The following is a 9,797-nucleotide window of genomic DNA, read 5'->3' as shown; positions in this document are numbered from 1 at the left end:
ATTATTTTTCAGTGAAAACCTTGTGTGCAAAATGTGTCAATGATGGACATAAAAAACACTTTAACAAGCTAAGAAGAGCACTAAAAATACTTCATTTTATATTGGTTCACTTAACCTGAGTTACATCTATTTTTCCTTTACCAACTTTCACTAATCAAACTCGATTACAACAAATGTTTTTTTCTATCACTTTTGCCTTACAAGTATTCTTAATGTCACTACTGACACAACCCTTAGGCTTCCCTTCAATCTAAGAACACTCAAGTATTATTTAATCACTAAGTCACTCTTGGCTTTCACAAACCGAAGTTTGGTTTTAGAATCATAAATTCTTTACAACACTCAAAGAGTGAATGCATAATGAAGTTCTTAATCTCTCAATGAAACTTTGTATATTACAAAGGATAAACTCTCTAAAGCTTAGTATTTTTCTCTACAATTGTTGTTCTCTTCTCTCTTTTCCTGATTTACGACTTTTTGCTTTTCAATGCTTGTTTTTCTTCATAATACTTCAAATCCTTGATGCCCCATTTATGTAGAGAGACTCGTAATTATGGAGAGTATCTTCAGTGTTGAATAATATGATTGTTGTTGATCTTGTTTCCTTCAATAAGTAGATATTGCACGACTTTGTCTTATAGAATCAAAATTTTCCATAATTGTCATTCATAACTTAATATGGTTGTTAGATACATAAAATAAAATATAAGATGAGTTCATAGATATGTACCTTTTAAATACAATCACGTATAATAGCATAAACTGATATATTCAAATAAATTTATGTATTTGAATTGGTGCTTGGATGGACTGGACGAGTATACTTCCTGCTTCCAGTAGACGAGGTTTGCATTTATGGATAAGTCTCACTTGGTGTTGCTTCTTGTCATCAAACCTATTGACTTACATGCAACAAAATTCTTAATATAAATTTATATATTTGTTTTCATCATAATCTTAAAAGATGTTTGGGTTGTCAGTGATGGATTGATAATCTTGTGTCTAACAATTGATTGAAATCAAGAATCATATAGATTTAGATTTTGATCAGCGATCAAGTTTTAGGTTTTAGATTGTTTTCTCAAATCAACGACTATTATAGAATGTAAGTTTTGATCTAATAGTTGCAAAAGTTTCAAGTGAAGTTTATTGATATAGATTAGATTTTATATTTGTATTTAATATTTATTTATATATAAAAATAAATTTTTTTTTTTACAAATAAAGAACAAATAACTTATAAAAACTATAATAATTATTTATAACGTAAGATGTTATACTAAATTTTTTGAGTAAAATCATATGTTCTAAACGTTTCTATAAAAAAAAATGTAAAGTTCACGGTTTGTTAGAAATTTATTTCATGAGTAAATATAATAACTTTAAATCATTAATTGTTAGGTTTAATTTAGCTATATTCATTAGATATAATTTTTCATTAAATTTGTGCATGAATTTGATAATAAAAATATTTTTTATATTCAATTTGTTAGTAAATTTGATTTTAAAAGTTAATTTTTATAACCCCTGTATATATAAGATTACTTTTTTAATAGTGATTTGTTACAAATTTTAGAAGACTATTTTAAATTTTTAGGCTTAATTGCAAAATTTGTTCTCCTATTTTGGTCATTACACTACATCGGTCCCCATGTTTTTTAATTCACTATTTAAGTCTTCTTATATTTCAAAATACACTATCTTAGTCCTCATAAATGATTTTTATAGTTGACTGATGGTTAAATTTTAAATATTTATTAGATTAGAAAATTGACCAATATTTTCTTAAAAAATAAGAATTAGAAAAATGCTTAAGGAAGTACTAAAACCATGATCTTGAAGTAAGAAACACACTCTTTTACAACTACATCAAAGTGCTCATTTGAATATTTAGCGTAAAATATAATATTAATATAAATTTTATGTAAAAATAATTCAAAATTCAAATTTTATTGTTTTTTAATTTAGTATATTTTTATAGTCTTATATATTATCTTTCAAAATATAATATATAAGATTAAATTATATTTTCACATAAATTAAAGTATGTATCCTTATATAAGCTTTATTTTTATTTTATATATTATATTCTTATAATCTTATGTATTTATATCACACTATTCAAAACTTATTTTATAAAGAAAATATATAACAAAATTTTTATCTTTAATGCATATTTTTTACATAAATTATAATTTCATAAAATGAGAATATTTTATTATCTTTTTAATATTTATATATGTGATTTAATGATAGTATTATTTTTACCTATATTAAGATATTCTTGTTATTCATTATAATATTATTTTTTATTTATATTTAACTTTATTTATCAGGTGCCAAATTTTTTTAAAGAATTAAATTATATAGTAAAGATACATAATTAAATAAAATGACAATATTTTATATTTTTAAAAATATTTATGTAAGTAATTTGTTGACATTATTTTTTTTATCTATATTATAATAAATAACATGAATATCTTAATATAAATAAAAAATATCATCACTAAATCACAAACATTATTTTAAGAGATAAATATAATATATAAAATAATAAAACTTATATAAATATACATATTCTAATTTATGTGAAAATTTAATCTTATATATTATATTTTAAAAGATAATATAATAAATTAAAAAAATAAAATTTGAATTTTGAACTATTTTCGGATAAAACTTATATTAATATTATATTTGACATCAAATGTTTAAAGGAGCAAGTTGGTATAGTGGTAAAAGAGTTTACTTCAACAATTAGTCAACTATTAAGATAACCTATTTTAAAATATAAGGAGACTCAAATAGTAAATTAAAAAATAGAAAGATGTGTAATAGACAAAATAAAGGGACAAATTTTGTAATTAAACCTTAAATTTATTATCTCTTTTAATTATTATTGACATCAAAATAATGGTTATTGGAATTTTTTTAATACTTGTCTGTTACAATTTTTTATATTTCATTTTAGGAACGGTTACATGTTTCAATTAATTGAGACCAAAACATTAGTTATTGAAAATTTAGTAAAACCTAATTTAAAATTATTTAAAAATAAGTCTCATGTCACGTGATTTAAAAATGACTATGTAAAATCATATATATATACTTTTAATCTAATATACTTTTCGTCAATAATAAAATATACTTTTTTTTATTTAGAAAATGTTTTTAACAAAATTTTCTATTGCAACAAAAAATTATCAACGTTATTTAATAATTAATTAATGTTAATAAATTTTTTTTAGCACATACACAACATCAGTGCGTCTTTGGGTTCTCTGCTTATCTTGGAGTTCAACAACGTTTTACTTTGAGCTTATGGTTGTCATAATGGCTATAGAGCATGCTGTGGATAGTGGTTGCCTTTTTATTTGGTTGAAATGCGATTCTCGTTTGGTAGTGAACGCTGTTACTAATCATAACATTGTTCCTTGGTCGCTTCGTAGTAGATGGGGAAGTTGTATTAGGAGGTTTCCACGTTTGCAGGTGTCCCATTTTTTTCGAGAAGGTAATCGCGTTGTGCTGATAAACTGGCCTCCCATGGGGTTGAGAGTGGAGTGGAGTTTACTTGGTGGGATACCATTCCTTCTTTCATTTGGGAAGTTTTCTTCAGAAACATATATAGTCTACCTGATTTTCATTTTTGTTGTTGATGTTGTTTCCTTGGGTATTGGTGTTCGTCCACCTAAGTTTTTTTTTCTTTTTTATTAATAATATTTTAGATTGCTAGGCTTGTGATTAATAGATCTTGGAACGCCAACAACGTTGTTGGGATGTCAAGTCTCTTGATGTCTCTTATGTCTCTATTCTCTCTCTCTATATATATAAGTTAAGTGAAAAATGTCATAAAATGAATAATAGATATTATTGAAATCTATTTTTTATGTCTATGTAATTCTTTTTACTTATCTCGATTCAATTATGAAATTATAGATATTAAAGTAATGTTATGATATATTTAATATTAAATAAACTGATATAAATTAGAAAACAAATTGATCCAAAGAAAAATAGAAACAGATAACAATAACAGTACGTAAAGCACTGAAATGAAAAGATAAATCAAAAACTACAAAATAAAAATAAAAGAGACTAAAATAATTAATTTAAATTAAAAATTATATAATATAAATAAATTCGTGCAACATTGGTATAAAATCGAGCATTATTTATGATACTCTTTCTCTACTTTGAGCTTTACGGAGCATGATCATGCCATGTTGATGATACATATATAGTACACCTATCAAAAGTTTGATATGTAAGTCTAATCAAATTTTAAAAGTCAGAGGATTATAATCAGATAAACTACTAAAATAAGAGTAAATAAGATACTTAATCTCATAATATTCAACTCAAATTTATATGGAGAGAAATTAGAGGATACAATCCACACTATTTTAATGGCCAATTTTTAAAAAGATTTATTATTTGTTTTAATATAATTAAATAATAATTTTAATATAATTAATTTCATTAAATGTACATTACTGTTGATTGAGTAAACAATACAGTAATCTTCACGTCTCATGAGTTAAAATGTTATTTATAAATTGTTTTAAAAATAGATTACTTACTTTAAAATATGTAGTTTTAAATGTAAATTACTTTAAAATATGTAGTTTTATATCATACTATACTTTTCATCAATAATAAAATATTTTTTCTTAATTAATATTATTGTTCATGAAATATAATTTAAAAGTAATTAACTAAAAAAAAAGACTTATGTGTGTGTAAAATAGTAAAATATTATAAAAAATATAATTTCTTTTAACTTATAATTTTTCAAATTAATTTTTTAATATACCTATTTATGTATTTTTAAATATTTGATAAAAATTCAAAATATTGTAAATTATGCACGTGATAGTACTTTTGTAAAATAAGCAGTATATTTTCATAAGTTATGTTTAATAATATGAAATTTATTATATTAAATAATTATTAAATTATTAATTTCTAAAAGTAAATATTTTTTTTAAGAAAATCAATTTTTAAATTAATACTACACTATCTCTTATTTTATTAGTTTTCTAAAATAATAAAGACAACAATTATAACAATAGTAAAGCATTGTTTTAAAAATTAATAATCTTTCATAAATGTTATATCACATTAAATAATAACAACTACTATGATGTTAGAGTTTCATCTAATAACTCTAAAATGTTAAAATGGAGGTTACATAATTGGATCAATGAGTATTGAGAAATAAAATGGTTATAACAATATTAAATTGAATATTTTAAAAGTAAAATTTTTTATTTTTTTAAGTTTTTAAATTAATATTAAATTATCTTTTATGTTATTAATTTTCTCTATTATAAATTATTTTAACCGTCTCCAAGTAGTCAAACTCTAAACTTTTCGATGGAATTTAATCCTTCGAAAAAATTTGTCGAAAAGTCCAATATTTCTGACAAAATTTTATCCATGGGAATTAGTCCATTGTAAATATCTTTTTTTTTTTTTTTGTAGAGATCTCTATGCTTTTCATGTGAGTGTTTCCCCGGTCCTTCTTAAGTTATTGTCTCATTTTGTTGTTGGTGTATGTTTTTATTCTTCCCATTTATATTTAATTGGACGGGTTAGGAATACTATGAAAAATTATGTTTTGTAGTATGGGATGATAAACTGATTATGTTGTAGCTCTAGATATTTTATCTTAGGATTTAAGTGTTTTATCTTATCTTAGAAACTAAAGGTCTTGTCTTAACTTAGGAGAATAATATGAGAATTAGGAGATGTGAAAAGACTAAGCAGTGACATGATTTTAATGTGAAAAACGAGTTATAAAGATGACCAAATTAGGCTTAGATGTCTCATAAGAAATATAGCCATAGATGTTAGCTAACAAATGAATTTTGGTTTCACCTTATTTCGACATGTAACTCTTTATATAAAACAATTAGTGAACAAAGGTCAAGCTATCAAGATTGTGCAATCAGCTTATGTTCTTCCTAATTTAGGCACAATAGATGAATGAACTAGCTTTATAGGTAAACATATAAGTTGTAGATAATTGTCTTATCTTTGAAACAAGATAGGAATAAGCTTTATTGAGTTAGTATAACTCTAGATATATCATGTACACCGTACAAAAGTCATAGGAGCATAAAAGTAAATATAGGAGGTAATATCCCCAAGAACTTAAGAAATGATATACAAACTATAGGTTTTAGTAGATAATTTCCATAATAGGAATATGATATTGAATTTGGATGGATTGAATAGTGTATTACTTAGTCAAGTGTGCTAAAGGATGATTGTGATTGAATTATGTTTGGAAATGTTGTTCCTTTTGACTATGAACATGATTTAATGTATATTAAAATGTGTGTGACTCATAATGTGTGATTCTTATGTGTATGAGATGTTGATGCCATGGTACATGAGTAAGATTTGGAATGTTTAGAGAACCTAGTTCATGTGGTATAGGATTCTCCATGAGATGTGATAAGTGGAACCATGTGCATCCTATGTGATCATGCATCATAAATGTGCATATGTTTTTAAGATGGGGGATGTGGTCGAGCTTAACAGAAGATGACATGAATGAGTTGAAGTATGACTTTGTCCTTTGGGTATTCAGTTTGAAATCTATGTGTGGCTCATGTTGATCCCTTGGGTTAGAGTATCCTTGCAAGATTGGGTAACCCTGATGCACTGCCAACAGTCTTCTCTTGGTGAGAGGTACTAATGGAATCATGTGGGTTCATTTCTACATGTCCTACTAAGCTTCTTTCGCAAGTGGTTTTATGGTACCACATGCATATGAGAAAAGAGAAATCAACATCGCATTGCAATGTGCATTTTTGTGAATTGTCTAACTTGTGTGGTTTAGGAAATGGATGCCATGTGTGGCTTGTGTTGTACTTATGTTATGTGTAAATGATTTTATCCATAATTTTAATAATGTATATGTATATGTATATGTATATGTATGTTAAACTGTTGTGGTAACTTGTAATGGTATGGGGTGTAGCTTTAAGGGCATGATGAGAGATATATCTAGAATGACACTATGTGAGTATTGGCCATAACGAATATTATCTTTGAGCATAGATTGACGTAAGGTAAGTGTTTGTGAGTAAAAGTAAGGAAAGTGGAGTTACCACAAGACAGTAAGAGTTGTAACATTAAGTAACTTACTATTTAAAGAGTTGTAAAAGCAAATAACACAAGAAGGGGGTTGAATTGTGCTTTTAGAAATTTAAAAACTTTTCTAAGGTGGAAACACATTTATCATTTGATGTAGATAAACCTATATAAGATCGATAAACAAATTCAAACCCTTTGTTAGTTAAAGCAATCAAATAAAGCACATAAAGAATTATATTGGTTCATCTCAAACTTGAGACTACATCCAGTTCTTGGCAACCCACCAAGTTTCCACTAGCTTACCAAAGTTACAAATATTTTTCATTGTCACTTCTGGCTCTTACACATGTAAGCTCCACTCAAAGCTTGACTTAAACCAAATATTCTTTGTCCTACCAAGTCATTGTTGGCTCTAAGCAAATCAACAAGATTTGTTGGAAGTTTGCACACTAATCACTATTAGTCCTTTCTCTCAAGGTATACAAAGTGTTTTGAGAGCTTAGTATCTATACAAAGATTTACAAAAAGCTTTAAAAGAAAGAATGAAAAAATATGTTCGCGTAGATAATTTGTGACTTGTTTCTTCAAAGCTTCTTCTATATGTAGCCTTCATCTTCAAGTATTTGTTGTCTCTCAACGGTTGAATTCTTCACTTTACTCTTGGTTTGAAGTCTTGAGCCTATTGGAGCATTTAATGCTTGCATTAAGTGGACGTTCCTTCTTCATGCAAAGTTCATGTTGATAGGTTAATGTGTCTTGTACTTCAATAGGGAAGTCACTTCTTTCATTGTAGCAGGTCTGTAACAACAAAGTGTGCCTTTTGATGAGGATTAACATCTTCTAGACTGTGGATTCCATTTATTCTTCATAGGACTTTGACGAATCCTAGAAGAATTTTTTTGCATGAAAGAATCTACAGAGTATTGAATGAAGGTCTTAAATGTACTACTAAAATGCTATGCCAGATTTTCTAATAAATGTATCATCTGAAAATATAGACGTAGAGATACAGATGATGATCTGATAGCTCATCAAACATAAATTTTATTGTTTGTATTAATACTAACTCTAGATGTATAATGTACACTGTACAGAGGTCATAGGAGCATAAAAGTAATAATGGAGGCAATACCCCAAGAACTTAAAAAAGGATATACAAACTATAGGTGTTAATGTTAGACAAATGACCTCAGTTATCTTAAGAAGGGGGGTTGAATTAAGATACAAAGACTATTCCCCAATTAAAATTTCACTCTCTCTTTTTAGATTAACAATGCACCCTTAACATGAATTACTCAAAAGACAATTCAAAATAAACTTCTTTCAAGCCAAAGATAAATAACAATAAATAAAAGAAGTTTAAGGGAAGAGAGAAATGCAAACTTGATTTATACTGGTTCGGCCACTTCCTGTGCCTACGTCCAGTCCTCAAGTAACCCACTTGAGATTTTCCACTCTCTTTGTAAAACTCCTTTTACAATGTCTGAACCACACAGGGACAACCCTTCCCTTGTGTTCAGGAATCCTTTACAACAAGAGACCCTCGGTCTCTTAATCCCTTTTCAAAAGTAAGAAGAAGAGAAGAAGAAATCTCTCTTGAAAGAGATACATTGTACAATGAAGATCAATAAAAATTCCTTATTGAATATGCAACTGTTTGACCAAGGAATCTTTTTGAGAGGATGAGACATTTCAGATCAGAAAAACTCTCTTAATCATTTGAGAGGATAAAACTTTTTGGGCAATAGAAACTCTCTTCCAATTCGTGTTTCCAAGTCACATATAAATAGACCTTTGATGGCCATTCATAAACCATTTGAATAGATGTGACTCTTGGAAGTTATTTTCTGAAAATCTCCTCTGGTAATCGATTACAATATTTGTGTAATCGATTACAGGCTTTAAAATTTGAATTAAAACGTTTATTAACTGCTGGTAATCGATTACCAATATTGTGTAATCGATTACACAGTGTAAAATTTGAATTCAAATTTCTAATAGCTGTTATAAACCATTTTGGCCACTGGTAATCGATTACATCCTCTGATAATCGATTACCAGAGAGTAAATCTCTTGAAAAAGACTTTTTAACTTAAATTTCTTGGCCAAATCTTTTGCTATTTCAATTAGGAATTCCCTTCCTAAAATACTAGAGATCTTCTTGATGTTGTATCTTGTATTCTTGGATCGTTGTCTTGAATTAAACTTGAGAAGCTCATTTTCATCAAATCATCACGATCATATGGCATCATCAAAACATCAAAGACAAAGTCTTTGCTTCTACAATCTCCCCCTTTTTGATGATGACAATTTAATTCCTGAAATCAAGATACAAGTAATGTATATGCATGATATATTGCGTTCACTCATTTTATACTCCCCCTATGTTTTGGAATTGATGATCACTTGATTTCTAATCTTCTATACAAGCTTCTATACCACCCCATTTCTCTCCCCCTTTGGCAACATCAAAAAGCCAAAGTGCATGGTAATCAATACAAGATAATATAGTGAAGTGGACAAAATCAAGCATAAGTCATAACCAAATATAAGCGAAACATAAATAAGTTATAACCAAAATAATTAAAGCATTCGGAAGTGAAAAATATAATCCAAACAGTCATAATTCAAAAACCACATAGAATCCAATCATAAAAGACTAAAGTCTAAATACCAAAAGATAACTA

This window comes from Glycine soja, chromosome 9, assembly GCF_004193775.1.
Source record: "Glycine soja cultivar W05 chromosome 9, ASM419377v2, whole genome shotgun sequence".
Lineage (NCBI taxonomy): Eukaryota > Viridiplantae > Streptophyta > Magnoliopsida > Fabales > Fabaceae > Glycine > Glycine soja.
This window is presented reverse-complemented; position numbering follows the sequence as displayed.